Source organism: Perognathus longimembris, chromosome 4 (assembly GCF_023159225.1).
Source record: "Perognathus longimembris pacificus isolate PPM17 chromosome 4, ASM2315922v1, whole genome shotgun sequence".
Taxonomy (NCBI): Eukaryota; Metazoa; Chordata; class Mammalia; order Rodentia; family Heteromyidae; genus Perognathus; species Perognathus longimembris.
The window spans coordinates 44,939,521-44,958,506 of record NC_063164.1 but is presented as its reverse complement, the minus strand read 5'-3'; the positions used below and the strand labels follow the sequence as shown (position 1 = coordinate 44,958,506).

Below are 18,986 nucleotides of genomic sequence, written 5' to 3'. Positions count from 1 at the left end.
CCCTTCCCATTTATCTCCCACTTCCCTCTACCCTAACCCCCTAAATTGTACAGTTCATTTCCAACAAATTATCTTGTGAATTTCACTGTTGCATTGCTTCACCCTTTGATCTTTGTCTAACCATTTTTATGTTCCTGTTCCCATCCCTAATTCAAATAAATGAATATAAAATACCTAGGGTACCAAAATCAAATACAATGACAATGGGGGATAACCCATAGGAAAGAAAAAACAAAGAATTTCACATAGTACATTAAAACTAACAATAACAATGAAAATCCTCCTGTTCATTTTGTTTAGCATCATCTTATATGATCATATGTATATAGCCATTGAGCTATTGTGATCCTCTGCTAGGGCTATCCTAGACATATACAAATTATTACCAATGAGGGAAACCACAGACTCTACGTTTCTTTGGATCTGGCTTACTTCACTTAATATGATTTTTTCCAAGTCTTTTCATTTCCTTATGAATGGGGAGATGCCATTCTTTCTGGTGGAAGCATAGAATTCCATTTTGTGTGTGTGTGTGTGTGTGTGTGTGTGTGTGCGTGTGTACATACATACATATATATATATCCCATTTTCTTGATCCATTCATCTACTGAGGGGCATCTGGGTTGGTTCCATATCTTATCTATGGTAAATAATGCTGCAGTGATCATGGTTGTGTTGGTAGCTTTAGTGTAGCCTTGTTTGTGATCTTTTGGGTAAATTCCCAGAAGTGGGATTGCTGGGTCATAGGGGGAGCTCTGTGTTTAGTCTTTTGAAGAACCTCCATGCTGCTTTCTAAAATGGTTGAACAAGTTTACACTCCTACCAACAGTGTAGTAGTGTTCTCTTTTGGCCATATCCCCACCAGCATCAGTTGTTATTAGGTTTCTTGATAATAAACATTCTAACTGGGGTGAGGTGGAATCTCAATGTTGCATTTCGTTTATGGCCAGAGATGTTGAGTATTTCCTCATGTGTCTATTGGCCATTCTTATTTCCTCTTCAGAGAAGTCCCTCTGAGTTCTAAGTATATTTTGGATATGAGGCCCTTACCTTTTGTATGGCTTTCTATTTATCTTGCTAGCTATGTCCTTTGCCATGCAGAAGCTCAGCAGTTAATTGCAATCCCATTTGCCCAACCTTTCTTTGATTTGTTGTGTTTCTGGGCCTTTATTAAGAAAGTTTCGACCTGTGCCAAGGAACTCTAATGTTTCTTCTATTCCTTCCTGCAGTGTTTTCAGGATTTGATTTTACTCAAGGTCTTTGATCCATTCATAATTGATTCTGGTGCAGGATGATATATAAGGCTTTTCTGTATGCCAACAATGAGAAGAGAAAAGCTGAAATCAGGAAATCAACTCTTTTTTTTTTTTTTGGCCAGTCCTGGGGCTTGGCCTCAGGGCCTGAGCACTGTCCCTGGCTTCTTTTTGCTCAAGGCTAGCACTCTGCCACTTGAGCCACAGCGCCACTTCTGGCCATTTTCTGTATATGTGGTGCTGGGGAATCGAACCCAGAGCTTCACGTATATGAGGCAGGCACTCTTGCCACTAGGCCATATCCCCAGCCCTAAATCAACTCTTTTTTAATGGCATCAAATTACCTAGGAATTAACTTAAAGAAGGGAAGGATCTCTATGATGAAAACTTTAAGTACCTAAAAAAGTAAATTAAAGTCAAACTAAGGAAGTGGAAAAATATCCCATGTTCCTGGATTGGGAGGATGAGCATCGTGAAAATGGCAAAACTTCCAAAGGCTACCTACAAATTCAATGCAATATCCACAGTATCCCAACTTCATTCTTTAATGAAACAGAGTAAGCAATCCAAAAAGTCATGTGGAATAATAAAAGACGCTGAATAGCAAAAACAATTCTTGGCAGGAAGAAGAGTGCTGGAGGAATATCAATACCAAACTTCAAACTTTATTAGAAAACTATTGTCATAAAAACAGATTGATACTGGCACAAGAATAGGCTTGAATAGGCCTGAGGACCAATGGAATGGAAGTGAAGACCTAGAAATGAACCTGCAGACCTATGGCCACCTAATTTTTATTAAAGGAGCCCCCCCCACCCCCCGTTGGGCTCGTTAGCCTCTCCCGGCGTAGGGAACAAGGCTCAGCTACTCTTCTTTATACTCCCTTTCACACCCTCTCCCCTAGTCACCCGGCCCACAGATAAAGCTAGAGTGGAGTGGGGGAGCCAGCACTGTCCTAACGCGCGCGTGGCCGATATGAGAAAGCGTGCCCGCCCCCTTACCAATAAACAAAGTCAGGCGTATGCAAGTCTTGGAGTCAGCTTCAAGAACCAACTAACTTTATTAGGACAAAGATACCGGGAGATGATTCCAAGAGAAGGAGATTGGCCAGGATGCCGATAGGCTGAAAGCTGTCACATGATCTCCCCTTGAGCTAACGTCACTCGAAAGCACCGGGCCAGGGCGGGATAGGTAGGCGCCAGGCTGGCTAGAGAGTTGGGGGCTGGGTGCAAAGCCGGTTTCTCTGGTTTAGGACCCAGAGAGAGTAGCCTGGTTCTGCATTCCCCAGGGCTGGGGGAGGGGCGTCAAGCCCCCCGCCAAGGCTAAAGGCTAAAGATCCCAACCCCCCCCCCCCCAAAAAAAAAAAAGGTGCTGGCAGAACTGGTTAAACACCTGTAGAAAGCTAAAGTTAGATCTTTATATATCACCCTGCTCTAGAAATTCTCTTTAAAATATTGGTCATAGGTTTTCAAATTACAAAGCTTCGTTTTAACTTGAAGATTAAATGTTATTTAAGTACTTAAGTTGATTTCATTTTAATCATTAACATAACTATTACCATAATGTAACATGTTATGTTCTTGGAAACCTTTTCCTTTTCTGATAATCTACTCATGTTCATTTTTTTATAATTATTGTCACTTTACTCTTCATATGCAAACCATTAGGATTACATAAATGTAACAGGACTAGAGGGCTATTTGCCTGTTACTATTCTTTCTCGATTAGTAAGACCCATTTTTCTTTGTAACTACTTCTTTGTAGTTAATCTCCTTGCCACTTATTTTTCTCACATAGAAATGACAAGTAAATATGAAACTGATCTAGGGGAATTAGATTAGTATTCATACAACCTACATAGAGTATTCTGTTCAATACTCTCATTTTAAAGACGAACAAGATACTCTTATATCCTATTATTCTATGATACTTAGCAAGTGTCATCATTTCTATTTTATGGTAGTGAGTATGTGAAACACATAACAATTCATGTGTTTTAAGTTACATGAACTTTACTTTCACTTGAGTGAGACAGACACAAATGCCTGTCTCCTCTGCTCTCTATATCATCTTTCTTCATGATTTATATCTACTTGAGATAAGACATTACAGCCAGTGCCTTCAGAGGTTATTCCATTAAACAATCATGTATTTGACCTATGCAAAACTTACCCTTATAGAACTTTATGGTATTTTAATAATCATAGTCTACAGCCATCTGATCTTAAGTGTCAAAATATAATAACATATGGATCAAGAATAGCTACTCCAGTGTAATCATGCAGAATTACCTTTTCTGATTTCATTTCTAAGTTAAAAGAGCCATCGCTGTGTCTTAATGAACTTAAGAAGATTAGAAGCTGTAGTGGCTGGTGGGTGGGCTCTATAGCATATATCACATCCAAATTGTGAGAAAATTAATAAGACAGCTAGCTTGCTTAGATACAAACCTAATATCTCCTTACAAAACTGCATTGCTAAATTGTCCACATTATTTAAAAAAGAATGAAGAAAATGAACAAAACTTCTGAGAACCAATGTGGCTTCAGATTCTTTTCAGGAAATATGTTGAGTTCAAAGAGATCAATGTTGTCAGTAGTCATTGTCCCTCAAGTAAGGAACCTTGGCTTATTAAATTTTGTATAACTAAATTATACAATGGTTTAGCACACCATTGATTTTTTTGTAGAGTGAGGTTGTTGTTCAAACCTTAGACTATAAGATCATCATTGAAATTTAAGTGCTATAATCATCATTATGAGGAACTTGAAAGCAACTAAATTGAGATTCAGGATAAATGGTTTGTTACAAAAATATCAACAATTCAGAGATAAATAGAACAAACCATTTCCCTCCTGATTTTTTTCCTCAGCCATATTGAAACCAAGTGTTTGCAATAAAGCATCATTGATTTTTGTCTCAAGACAAAGCACTCTTCCTCAAATTACAGCAAGTCCAAGTTCAAAATAAAAGGAAAAACCTTAAAATACTTTTTTCACAAAGGCATCAAGTTGTGGTGTTCTTCTTTGCACTGGAAAAATTAGATGGTATGTAGAGATGTCAAAAATATTTCCAGGTATAAAATATTTTAGATAACCAAAGCAATAAAGCAGCAAATGAAAAATGAGACAAAAATGAATTTAGATATAAAGTAGTTTATCATCAGTTATGGTAGCTGATATTTTGAAAATACATTTGAAGTAATATTATTTGATTTAGCTTCAAGTGTATGTGGTAACAAATTTAAGCCTAGAGTTATCCTTCAGTCATATAAAATATTGAACACAGCATATCATTTTAAAATGATGTTTAGTGCACCATGTAAAGAGCAAAATGACAACCTACAATAATACTTTCGGACCTCGGCTCTCAAAAAGAAAAGCCACAGTTTAACTGGTTTATTGACAGGGTAAATTATTATAGATTGGAGTGGTTCACAAAAGATGGCAGCTCCATTTTTTTTTGTAATAGTTTAACTGAGCTGGTCTTGAAAAACTTTCATCCAAACAGCTCAAAACATTACTAATAGGTAGTCATATGTCTAAATATTTGTATGATAACATCTTATTTGCAGGGACTTCAAAATCTTAATTAGCATTCATTAATTATTCCCAGGAGAAATTCTAGCATACTTAAGTCATTGAAAAATGAGACACTAAAGCTTGGGAAATGTGTTTAACCCCTCCAAAGTAATGCCATTATATCACTTGTCCTCCAATACTCAACTCTGTCCTTGGACAATTTTCTTATTTGTATCTTGAGTAAGGGGGCAGGGGTCAAATCATTTAGCCTCTTAAGAACCATTTGGTTTGGGGGTAAGGTGCTTGACCTCTATTTGTATGTCTCCTTACAAGTTTGTAAATAAAAATACCATGGCCTTTTGTCATTCTGCTCCTTTGAAGGAAGATTGAAGTAGTTTATGTATTTTTTTGCTTTTCTAGACAAAGTCTATGCATAACAAATATAATTAAACACTTCTTTACGCAAACACTTTGAAGAAAGGGGTTCATTTTTTGTGCTTAGTGGGATTGTATTTTCTTAGAAGCCTAAATCCTTTGAATTCTCTTCATATGTTTCTGTAGAATATTTAGCAGCAAAAACTCCTTCATTAAAGTGTCATGAACAACAGATGGTGCCCCTAAAAAGACTAGTTTCATATTCAAGTTATTTTGCAATAAAGCAATGTCCTTGAATTGTTCAGTAAGTAAACTTAATGGTTGTGAGTACAGAACAGAAAGCCACACGAACCAGAAGTGGAGATAGTAATACATACTAATCCTTACCCTTTAGCTATCCTATTGTTGTCATAAATATCAACCCTGATCAGAATTACAGGAGGAGAGCTTTGGGCTCATTAAATTCATCCCTTGTCTACATGTACAGTTTGACAATGAACACAAGTTTTCTCGTTGAATTCTTCAAGTAATTAGGTCTTTGCAATTCTTTTTTTAAATTTTATTTTTATTTATTTATTTTTCTTTTTTCCTTATTTATTGTCAAAGTGATGTACAGAGAGTTTACATTTCATATGTTAGGCCTTGGGTACATTCCTTGTACTGTTTGTTACCGCCTCCCTCTTTGGAATTCTTGAATTAATTTCCCTTAACTCTTGAAAACATTTTCTCTGCCCATATTCAAGCCTTTCAGCTTTCTCTGAGAACTTAACACAGTCTCACATTTTGCTTGTTAGTGGGCCACTCACTGACTATTACATGAAAAAAACTGAGGTCACAATTTTTGGCTATTTTTGATCAGTTTAAATTAATTATACACAAAGGACTTGCTAGGATACATACATGCATATATTGTAATGTGCTTTGGTCGAATTGGTCCTTTCATTTATTCTTTGTAATTCCTCTTCCTCTGTTTTTACATATACATAAGATACTTCAATCTTATTTCACCTTAATCACCATTTTCTTTCCCCCAGTCCCTTTCTGCTCTTGCCCTGGAAGGGCAAGAATTTGATTACAATTAAGTCACAATATTTTGACACATAGTCACATTATTTCTAACAATCCTTGTAATTGCATTGGCTCCATGAATTTAGGACAGATGTGAATTCAGATACAGGTATGATTTCAAAGTTTCAAATACAGTTGATTTCAAGCATAGCTAACTGAGAGATATGAAAATTTACATAATTTGTAGTACTTGTTGTAAGTACTAGTTGGGATATGTAAACATTTATATTTGTAGCCTATTTCTTCTCTTGAACTTATTTGTTTTTATGTGTGTGTACTGTGTTTTCAGTCCCATATCTATCTTGTCTATTCCTTCTTGAACATCTTACATGCAGACTACTGCTTACTTCTATGCTTCTAATCTTACTGCCACAAGAAAGGGACAAAGCAGTGAAACTAAGCTTTGCCTGTTGTTTCCATTTCTCTATTTAGCATGGATCAATGACAAAATATTTGGAAAGATTTTACTGTAGGGACTGTGGAATAGTTCCTTTCATGTCTCAATTCAAGGAAATTCTTTCATGAGATTGACATATACCTTTTCTGTTTTGGGGATCAAACTCAGCCTTGCACTTGTTTGGCAGGCACTCTATTACTGAGCTATATCTCCACTTGTTATTAATATTTTAATCAAACTGTATAAATATATTTCCTTTCATAATATGGATGAAAAGTTACCCAATCTGTTGTCAGACCTGAGTAAAAATTTAAGAAGAGGGAATTCTGTAGCAGGCAGGCTAAGATTTCATCTACACAATTAGATCTGCTGGAACTCCAGCTCATGAACTGTGTGTATAAGTTCATTACCCCTAGCATCTCACATCACATGTTAATTTCTTAAAATAAATCTCCTTTTTATATATCCATACATATCTCATTAGTTCTGTTTGTTCAGAGGACCTTTTCTAATGCAAATTGATTCCCAGTTCAACATACAATATGATAGATGAAAATAATGTAGACAGTTTGAATAATTGTAAGGAGAATATGATAGGAAGATTGGGGCTTCCCCTTGGTCTTCTGCTAACTACCTGTCAGGCTTTCAATTCATGTCAATGGAGTTGAAGCTTCTTCAGGATGAAAATTGTGCCATTTAACCAGGTAAATGCTAGTCTCCTTTTCAGCCATAACACAGATGGGGATATTCTTAGCTTAGAAGAGGGCTATGGTTTCTCTGGTACACAAAATTGTGGGAAAATGTACACAATGGAGAACATTTGAAAAATACAAAGAAATATTTATTGTTAATTAATATAAAATGATGAAGCCCATTCATTTCCCATTATGCTCAACAAAACTGAAATACTCTACCCATTCAAGAAATAGTCAAATTCTTACTATGAGTAATTTATTTTTAATTTTATTATCTTCAAGTACTTTACAAAGCGGTTCCCATCTTATGAGTACTTTCTTGTCCATGTCATACTTTTGGTTTTAATACCACTGATAGAGTTTAATAATTCTAGAAGGGAAATGAAAAGGCAATAAACAAATCAATCGTTGAGACTGATGTCTTCCAGAAATATAAGAGTCTTCAAGGCATCCAATAAAATGTCAGTGGGAGATAGAGATAGCACAGCTGTATCAGTGCTCAAAGCAGTGATTTCCAGCTTCCCACTGCAGCTTTCACTGAAAAGCTCCATTTCAAAATTTTATTCTTTAATTCTCCTCCTAACTTCCCATGGAATCTTGCTTTTAAAAGGCCCTGTAACTAAATTCTCACTGATAACTTCATTTGTTCTACTCTCACCCATCTTAGATAATTTTTTTATAATGAATTGTACAGACTTTTAAATAGTTATACATACTTTTCACCTACATGTTAGTTATTTTTATTAATGTTATCACACTCATTATTTTCCATACTTTTGTACATTTTTGGAGTGACTTTTTTGTTTTCTTTTCCTTTTTCCTTTTTAGGCCCAAGTTGTTTATGGAGAAGGTATTATTTATGAGATTTTAAAGGAGAATATGGAGAGAAAATGAGTGAAGGTTTTATGAAAATGAAGCAGGAGCTCATATTATTATGATAATTATTACTGCTTTGTTCTTGTTCTCACTGTCTGTTCTTGTCAGGAGGCATTGAAACTTCCCTAGATTCCAGTACTCTTCTCACTAGCTATGAGTCATTGTCCTATAGTGAGCTACTTGCCTATATAAATACACCATGGCATTTCTTCCATTCTGCAGCATTTCAAGCCATTGAAACTTCTCAATAAGTAACTTATGCAATCTATTAATGATTCCTCAAGAATTTGACTTTGTGGTATACTCCTTGATTTCAGGTTTTTTTTTTTTCTCTTCCACGATCTCCCTTACTCTATGGCAATCAGCTATACAAGGGAGTGCTCATTTGTTTTCCCAGTTTTTTGTTTTTGGATTTTCCTTTGGCAATGGCTTCTTCAAGCTGTTGCTCAGACTAGCCCAAGTGTGAGTTTCATGTAGTATTAAATTTTACCACAAGATGTAGCTTTGCCTGGATTTTAATTGTAGCAGATAACAAAAAAAGAACAGTGTATTTACTTTGTTAATCATCATTTGTTATGTTCTTATGTATCCAGTGTTTTAGAGTTGGGTCAATCATTTCATATTTCTTCTAGTATCTTTTATTTCTAGTAACTGATCAAAGTGTAGCTCCTGTCTCATACACAGGGCACTGGGTAGCTCTCGAGGTATCAAAGATTCAGCCAAAGTTCAGCTATCTAGGTATCAAAGGCTACCCCTGGCCCATTCCCCAAGTAATGAATAAAGTTACTGTGGAGTATCCCACTTTTGATGACAACTGTATTAATGTAAAAATATGACTAAGTTCAACTTTCATTGATAATCAAACTCCCAAAAAACTAGAAGAATAATTTCTCCCATATTATGACAACTTAAAACATGCCAACCCTACTTTATAACTAACTTCATACAGAATGGTCATAACCAGAGATCAAGAAGCAGATGAGAATGACTGCACTTGGAACCATTTCCACTTTCCAAGTTTAGAATTCATTTGATTCTGTTCTTTTTCTTCATGAAGATAACTGCCAAGTCTTTGCTGAAAATTATCACTTCATGAATGCAGTTCAAATTTTTCTTTAGATCTGCTAGCATTTTGTTGTTACAAGTACTTTGAAGGTCATATTTAATAATTCCAATTTCTAATCCATTATTAAGTCTTCTCACTATTGATAATTTTATATCCTGACCAGGGGTCTCATTTCCATGCTTATTTGTATGTATTATGCTATTTGATAACTAAAATATTATGATGATGCAATTTTTTCATTCAAGAATACTAGACATGAAATTAATATTTGCCTCTAAAAAAGGGGCTTGTTACATCTTTTCCAGTCCACCTAAAGGATACCTGAGTTAACATGGCCATCTCTTATTATTGAGATTGTCCTGACTCATTCATTCATTCTTCAATTGGTTCATTTCAACACTGGTTATAACAGTTTCAAAGGTCAAAGCAGTAGTATTTAGATGCTAAATATTGAAGAGATTCTAGATTTTTTTTTGGTATTTTGTATCTTTCTTGGCTATCAATGATTTTTATCTTGTTTATATTCTGACTTTCAGCTTCTTAGGTCGCTGGGGAGCTGATTTTGTATAGGTAGAAACTATAGGAAAGAATCATCTATGCATTTAGGTATGCTCTATGACTAGCTTCTTTGAAACTTATTGGTTCATGGTGGTAGAAATTTTGTTGCAAGTTTTTCTCATTCTTCCTTAAGCCATCTGTGAAATAGGTGTCCTCATTCTTGTCACAATGCCTAGAAAGATCCAGCTGTAGTCTTCTTGCTTTATGATGAGCCTAGTTACTTCTTGAATTAATTTACTTAAATTTTTTTTGTATCTTCAGATTTCTCATTGACCCATCAATTATGATTTTTCAGATTACTTGATTTGCTTTGGTTTTTAGAATGAGAATTTTGATCTTTCTTTCTTGTGCCATTGTACTGGGTCTTGAACTCAGGGCCAGGGTTCTATCTCCTAGTTTTTTTTTTTTCCTCAAGGCTAGTGCTCTACCACTTGAACCACAGCTTCATTTCACTTCACTTCATTTCACATAAGGGTCTCTGAACTTTCCTGTCCAAGTTATCTTTGAACCTTGATCCTCACATTTTAGCCTCTTGAGTAACTAGAATTATAGACATGAGCCACCAACATGTGACTATGGTCTCTTAACTTATTACATCCTAACAGGATTATGTAATGTTTTACCTTTTTACTTAGAGTTGAGTACTTTGATTATTCAATTATAATGTTTTCTATATAATAATGAAATACTTTAAAGCCAGGTGTCATTCTGAGTCAAACTGCCTATACCTCATAAGTTTTTACCTATAATGTTTTTAGAGTCATTAAGTCCTAAATATTTCTAATTTCTAAGTGTAGTTTCGAAGTCAAATCCTCCCAGAAGTACTAAGAAAGAGGTAGTGTGTGTGTGTGTGTGTGTGTGTGTGTGTGTGTGTGTGTGTGTGTGTGTTTAACTTTAGTTTTGTTACTGTGGTCAGGTATAACTGAACAATCTCAGGAGAGTCTGAGGATCTATTTTAATACTGTTTCCATGTTTTTTTTGTTGTTGTTGTTTTGTTTTGAGTCATGGTAATGGCAGTATCCAACATTCTTCTGGTGAATATTGACCAGTACTATAAAATTTGTGGATTTAAGTTAGGACCATGTTATTATCTGGCTTAGGATTTTCATTTTTTTCTAGTTAATGAAAGACTAAAATAGATGTATTGCTTCCTATTAACTTATATTTCTGTTCATTTCTTGCTACATTTTCTAAAAGAACCCTACCCTTCTGTTTGTTTTTCTTATGTAATAATACTGGTTCATGATCATTCTTTTCACATTTGCACCAGATGGATATTATTAATTTTTGTATCCTTTTTTGCTTGATAAATTCCTCCAAAACAAATGCTCAAAGAACCATCAGCCCCTCAACAAGTGGGCTAAAGACCTAAAAAGAGACTTTTCTGAAGAGGAAATGAGAATGGCCAAGAGACACATGACTGGCCATCAAAGAAATGCAAATCAAAACAACACTGAGATCCTACCTCACCCCAGTAAGAATGTCCATTATCAGGAAAACTAACAACAACAAATGCTGGACGGGATGTGGAAAAAAGGGAAAGCTACTACATTGTTGGTGGGAATGTAAACTTGTTCAGTCATTCTGGAAAGCAGTATGGAGGTTCCTCAGAAGGCTAAAAATAGAGCTCCCCTACAACCCAGCAGCCCCACTCGTGGGCATCTACCCAAAAGATTACAAGCAAGAACACACTAAAGCTACCAGCACAACAATGTTCATTGCAGCACAATTTGTCATTGCTAAAATAAGGAACCAACCCATATGCCCCTTGGTAGACAGGTAGATCAGGAAAATGTGGTACATGTACACAATGGAATTTTATGCCTCTTATCAAAAAGAATGACATTGCCCCATTCATAAGGGAATGGAAGGACTTAGAAAAAACTATTCTAAGCAATGTGAGCCAGACCCAAACAGACATGGACTTTATGGTTTCTATCACAGGAATAATTAGTACAGGTTTAGGCTAGTCATAGTAGAATATCACAGTAGTCCAATAGCTATGCCCTTATGAACACATAAGATGATGCTAAGTGAAATGAACTCCATGTTATGGAAACAAGTGTTACATCATTGTTGTAATTATTTTCAACATGCCATGTGTGCCATGTGAAACCGTAGCTTGTTTGTTGTTGTTGTTGTTCCTCTTGTATCCCCTTCCTGTGGTTTTGCCCCCACTATTACTGTATCTTATCTGAGTACCCTGGATACTGTATATACTTGTATTAGAACTAGGGAAGGGAAAGGGAATATCAAACTCGAGAGATAAAGGATAAAAAGACAAGTGATACCAAAAGCAATACTTACAAAACCATTTGGTGTAAAGCAACTGTACAACTCTTGTGGGGGGAGAGGGAAATGGGGAGGCGGGAGGGGGGAATGAGGGAGGAAGTAACAAGTGGAACAAGAAATGTACCCACTGCCTTATGTATGAAACTGTAACCCCTCTGTACATCATTTTGGCAATAAATAATTATTTATAAAAAAAGAAAAATAGTTTTCTATGTAGAAAAATAAAGCACTATTTCTTGGCTGTTCAGCAATTAAGGATATGTAATATAAAATATGCATAGCTGTTTGCTATGTAGAGTTCTTTGTATATTTATTCCTGGTTCTTGCAGTAGGTTGGCTTGTAGCTTTAATTTTCAGCATGTTAAATGTTTTAAAAAAATGTTCATTTCCATGGTAGTGTTCTTTGGAAACTGATTAAGACTGATTCAGGCATTAACAGTGAGATGTCATTTTGGGGATTAACCTCTGTTAAGGTTTCTAATGATTGTTGGCAAAATACAGAAACTCTATTGATTTTCCTGATTCATCTTTTATTTAGTTTACTTACTGAACTGTCTTATTAATTCAACTGGGCTTTCAATTCATAATAATTTTCTGATTATTCAATTATCTGGTGGAATAATAACATATGCCATTTTCTAGATGTGGAGTTTCTAAATAATCTTTTCTGTCTTGTTTCACTGGTCTGCAGGATTTCACCATTGGCTCCAAACATACAATGGATTTAGTTTTAAATAAATCTTTACAAGATAATTATATCAAAAGCAGTTATTTTATATTTGGAGTTTTTCCAAATATCCACATCTGTAGATTCCACATTGTTTCCTCTTTTTTTTTTTTTTTGGTTTGTATCTTCCTACTTCCATTTTAAAGCAACATAGGTCCTCTTTCTCTTTCTCTCTCTCTCTTAAATACTTACCGAAGTCATTAACCTGGCTCTGAGATCATATTTCTAAAATCTTTAAAACCTCAAGGTAGAATGAACTCAAACCTAGTGTTTTCAACTCACTTGGGTAGCTATGATTTCTCTCTCTTTCTTTCTCCCTCTTTTTCTCTCTGTTACTACATTCTCACTTAGAACATGTTTTATTGTTCACCCTGAAATTCATGTTTCATGCTTTTCCTATGTTAAAGCATAGAAACAATCTTAACAAAATAAAAGGCATTTGTGAAGAATTCTCATTGTTTTCAATCCTGAAAAGCCAGCCTCTAAAAACAGATTCCTATTTATTGTGGTTACAATTGACAAATAAGTAAATAGTGGAATTAGTATTGCTCTCAGGTTGGGTACTGCTCTGTGCTCAGCATCATCTTTAGAAAGGGCTTGGCTGGTACTTAATATATAGTCATGACTCAATTTGGTCAATTGTTTGCCATCCAATCTTGAAAGAAATCCAAAGGGACCAATTGGGTTTGGATTCTGCCACCCTATATCAGTCTTATCTGTGAGTACATCTGTGAATAGAGTTCATTTCTCCTCTTCATCAGTTCTCTCCACTGGCTTATTTCCTCCTTTATTGATCTACTAGAGCCTGGAGTTCCATTCAGCATTGTTTATTCTTTCCCTTTTCTCCTTAGTAGGAGCTAAGTCTTTTTTCTAACGAGAGCATCACTTTTAATACCCCATATTTCTTCTTTTTTTTTTTTTTTGAAATGGTAATATTTTCATCTTTATTAGTCATCTTGAATGTCTATAGACTTAAGCCTTGGGTCCCAACAGCTTTCTCTGTTAAGAATTTTTTAATAGTGGTTCCTAGGAGATGGCAGTTGTAGCAGCTTCTAACCAAGCACCTACAACACCTGTAATTACTGTTTCTCACTGTCACCTCTGCAAAAACTTTTAAAAGCAGCTTTAGGCCAGTTCCGTGAACTTGAGGTCAGGCCTTCAAAGTCCTTACAAAGCTGACAACAGAGATCCCAAACTCTACACACCAGTTTACAGCAAGAACTAGTCACCAGGACTCGGAAGGAGGCTGTGGGTTCTGGGGGCTGAGAGATCCACCATTCCTACCACACTGGCAGGACCTAAGTGCAGAATGAGCCTGCAGGTCTAGTGTCTCTTGCTCACCACAGCTGTTATTTCACATCTTTTCCCTGGATTTCTTCTGTTTCTTTTGTTCTTCATATTCAAGTATTTTCTGTTGGAAGTAACCTGCAGGAGGATGCCTGCTCTTCTCAGTTTCCTGAATGAAAAGAGAGAAGAGCTGAGTCTTTACCAATTTCTTCACAAATTGCCGGTTTGTCTTGGAAGTCAGAGCTTTATAGAAGGCCCCTTCTTGGAAGTGGCCTTGCCCATTGGCCTCCCGCTTGATGTAGGAAGCATAGTGACCGACAGTTTTGACAAAGAACTGCACAAAAGGGCCTGAAACATGTTCATTGATTTGTTCTGAAGTCTTTAACTCATTGATCCCCTGGTCAAGGGAGGCTAAGATGTCATCCTGAAGCTTCGGCGGTAAGATGTCTTTTTCATCACCAACTGACAATAAGAAGACTCCTTCACAAAGATACACCAGCAGCCCCTCTTCCATGGGGCTGTCCATCACCTCCTGCCGAAAGCGCATTTGGACTCCAACCATGAAGGGGGTGGGGCAGCAGACAGTGGCCAGAAGACTCTCTGGGACGACGGGAATGTAGGTGTGTGCCCAGCTGAAGGGGTAGAGCAGCATAGGCAGCATGGGTGCACTGAGTCAGAGTGCTCAGCCCCATGTGACCTCACATGGCTCTCTTGGGGCCAGTTGAGGTTATTGAAAGCTACCAGGTCGGTGCCTTAGTTAACTTGGGAAATTCCTAGGTTCCAGAAATCTCTGTGCAATGATTCCTTTGTGGAAAGTCCCACAGAGGTGGCTGCTGTAGGCTTTGCAACAATGCATTCTTCAGGTCATTACTGCTCAAGTCACCACTTAGTCCCTTACACACACACACACACACACACACACACACACACACACACACAGAAGATAGATAGATGGATAGATAGATGACAGAAAGATAGGTAGACAGAATCAGAGAGACAGGGAGACAGAGAGACAGAGAGACAGAGAGAGAGAGAGAGAGAGAGAGAGAGAGAGAGAGAGAGAGAGAATCAATCTCTGGCTTCTCTCTTCTCTGCTAGCTTTCATGGATTTTCATTTTTCCAGCCAAATTGCCCCTCACCGAGGCCAATAATAATACCTAGGTTCTGATTCTTTTTTTTCTTTTTTTTTTAAATTTGTTTATTAATTGAACACAATTTTTTTGACAAGGTGTTGTGCAAAAAGGGTACAGTTACATAGTAGGGCAGTGTGTACAAGGTTCCAATTCTTAGTACCAAGCTAGCACTTCCTGTATCAGAAAGACTGAGTCTCTGAGGGTCTAGTTAAATCCCCAGCTGACTGCAAGTCCCCTTCCAGCACGAACCTCAGGATCTGAAAATTCTATATAGGAAAGAAGTTGGGGGTGAGGATATTTTCCTGGAGGTACATCCCCTAATCTGCTTTCCAAATGCTGATGTGAGGGAAAAGGCGGGAACCTGAGGCCTGGGCTACCACAAAAACCCCTTGCTTCCACACAGGGATAGAGGTAGACAAGCTATTTCCAAAGCAGATGATACCTCTTCCACAGGGATGAGCCTAGGGATAATTCCTTTGTGGTGATCACTGGTTTTCTTATAATTTTCAATACACAAACCCTAATCCCTATCCAAACTTCTTTTCCTTTGGAGCCCACAATAGTCACCTTCCCTCTACCTTCTGGTATTTCCCCAACTTCCTTTTCTTTTCTCTTTTTCATTTCTGTGTAGAGGCTGGGGCTTGAACTCAGGACAGGCTGCTCTCCTTAGATTTTTTGCTCAAGATTGATACTCTACCACTTGAGCCATAGCTCCACTTCTGGCTTTTTTTTTTCTAGTTAATTGGAGATCAGAGTCTCACAGATTGATTTCTCTGTTAGGGCTGGCTTCAAACCTTGATCCTCAGATCTCATTCTCCTAAGCAGCCTGGCTCTCTAGTTTCCTTTTCTTCCCTAAAGGTTAGAACCAAGGTTGTTGTTGGGTTTTTTAAAGTAGGTAGCTGGTAAAGGAGAATACCACGTGGTATTCAGGCAGGAGAGAAAAGTTTATTACCGAACAGCTGGCCTGTGGCTGAGGTGACACATGGCCAGAGAGAAGGGAGAGAAGGGAAGCGAAGGGAGAGAAGGGAGAGAAGAGAGAGAAGGGAGAGAAAGGCCCCATATTTCTTCTAATAACATGGAAAAACATTTTTCTGTATTTGTTAGAAGGACAAACAATATGATATGTTTAGAGTCACCTCTCACAGGAAATCAGATTTCTGCTTTTTTTTTTTTTGCCAGTCCTGGGGCTTGAACTCAGTGCCTGAGCACTGTCCCTGGCTTCTTTTTGCTCAAAACTAGCACTCTACCACTTGAGCCATAGTGCCTCTTCTGGCTTTTTCTGTTTATGTGGTGCTGAGAAATTGAATCCAGGGCTTTACGCAAGCAAAACAAGCACTGTACCGCTAAGCCATATTCCTAGCCCCAGATTTCTGCTTCTTAATTGTGATTTTTCCCCTCATTTATCCATTGAATTATCTGAAAGAAAAAAGTACTGAAACAAATTCATTATTTAATTTTTCAGACATGAGAGCTAGAGATTTACGAACTGCTCTTCTGAACCTATTTCTGGGCCACCCTATTTCAAGGATGAATTGGTTGGTTGATGAATTGGCAATGTCAGGACTTAAGGCAGACTGACTTCTGGCCTTCCAAATTGTCATGCCATCTGGGAAAGGGAATCAGACCCAGAAACCACTGCCTTGGTTTGGAAAGGCAGACTCCAAATAAGAGATAAGATAAGCATATTTTTGTAGCCTTGATGTACAGAAAGCAACACCTCCAAAGTTTCAGAACTCTCAGGATAAAAACTTCAAATGGATGACAAAAAGATCTATGCAAATCAGAAGAATTGGAGGGAGACAAATGAAGAAGGATCTTCGCTGAACTTGTTAATATTTCAAGTTGTATCAAAATGGTAAAAGAGATGAATAACCAAGGCCTAAAGTAAAAAAAATATGGTATGTCTGATACTGTAAGAAGATTATTAGAAAGGTCAATAGTAGAATAGGTTGAATTTTGCAAATAGGAAAAGAGGTTCAAGGGACAGAGATCACACACTAAGGCTCCATGTTTCTCTTTGTGTCTGGTTCATTACCAATGTAGTAAAACAGCAGTACGACTGGTATAAGGGATGGAAAAATGCCCATGAAAGTTATTTTGGAAGATTTTGTTATAAAAATCTTAGCCATGCAAAAAAGTAGGACTAACACACCTATAACAAATATATACATATTGATGTTTGCTTTGTTTGTATTCATAAAAATTGCCATACTGGTTTAAAACAGTTAATTACAGTCACAGTTTACCTAAACAATGTGGCATGCTTTTCTGAATATACAAAGGACATTCTCCTATACAGCTAAAACGTCATAATCTTCTTTTTTTTCCTCTTCATAATCTTCTTAAATGAATTTAAAAACAGCCTGGGTCCAAAGTGTTACTCATCAGACATTCCCACTATAACCCTAAGCTAATTTAGCTCAAGCATTCTTATAGATTTCACAACCACCCATGAAAAGATATTGTGGGACAAATTAGTATGGCCTCCAGAGTAGATTAAGTTTTAGTTAGAAGTGAAAGCCTCTGCATTTACTGTATGTAAGTTTCCATCCTATGTCTTTTAATTTGTGATTTGACATGCCTATGAGAAGGTGAGTTCAGACCATAGTCATTAGCATTATTTTATTTGTGATGCCGAGGACTGACCCAGGGTTTTGCACATGCTAAGCTAGTGCTCTACTAATAAGCTGTTATCTCCAGCTAGTGCTGTTCTCTATTGGGGTTTCTATTTCCACAGCCTGACAAAGAAAAGTAGATGCAGTACAACTCTCTCTAATGTTCCAGCTTTACAAGTCTCTGGTTGAAACTGTAATTTGTAGTTGGAATACCTGTCAGCACATTGATCCTTTGCCAGTGACCTAAAATAACAGGAACTATACTTCAAGAAGGACCTGTATCTTTAATAATTTACAGAGTGATGCTAAATAAATAAAAAAGTAAAATAGAAAGACACTTCCAGCTTTATTCTCTCTGAACTTTCACATCTGTGGCATACACATTAGTGAAAAATGTGCTTGTGAAAGCCACTGGCTTGTAACTATAGAAAATTAAATTATTGTCATTGAAGATGTTTGTTTGAATTTTCAGCCTTACCTTGGCAGAGTGACAGAGATGTTGCAGGGTGACAGAGATGTTGCTGAGCAAATATCCCAGGTATAACATCAGAAGAAAGCTCTTATTTCTAATAATTTACTAAAGTGTTCCCAAGCTTCTATCAGCATCTACTAATTGCCTGTGTGACCTCTTTTGCTTTATGCTAATAAGAATAGCTTCATTTTCTATCTCAGTTCTGTTTGGCTCTAATTTGCATTTTGTCTATGACAGGTCTGGTAATCTCAGTAAATGGCAGACAGTAAATATTTTGGCTAGTGAGAGCCATACAGTCTCTGTTGCAGCTGTTGCATTTTGCAATGGCAGTGTTAAGGCAGTCAGAGATATTGTTATAGAGTGTGCATGGCTGCTTTAATAAAACTTTATCCATAGACATTACATTTCTAACTTCTTTAATTTTTGTGTCATCAAATATAATCTTTCTTTTCATTTTAAAGAAGGATTTCAAAATGGAAAAACCATTCTAAGCTCTCAGATAATATAAGAATAGAATAAGTGAAATTTAGCCTGTCATTTAGACAACACTTTGTCTAAATCATTTATTGTTAATCTGTATCTGTTTTTCCCTGTGCATATTTCTCTGTTCACTTCCTCTCTCTCCTACATACAATGTTGACCAATTAACAA

General features: G+C 36.7%; 1 pseudogene; it reads right to left on the bottom strand.

Annotated features, from left to right (window-relative positions):
• Window positions 1-13,972: 13,972 nt before the first annotated feature.
• On the bottom strand, window positions 13,973-14,807 carry LOC125350855 (annotated as a pseudogene).
• Window positions 14,808-18,986: the final 4,179 nt, after the last annotated feature.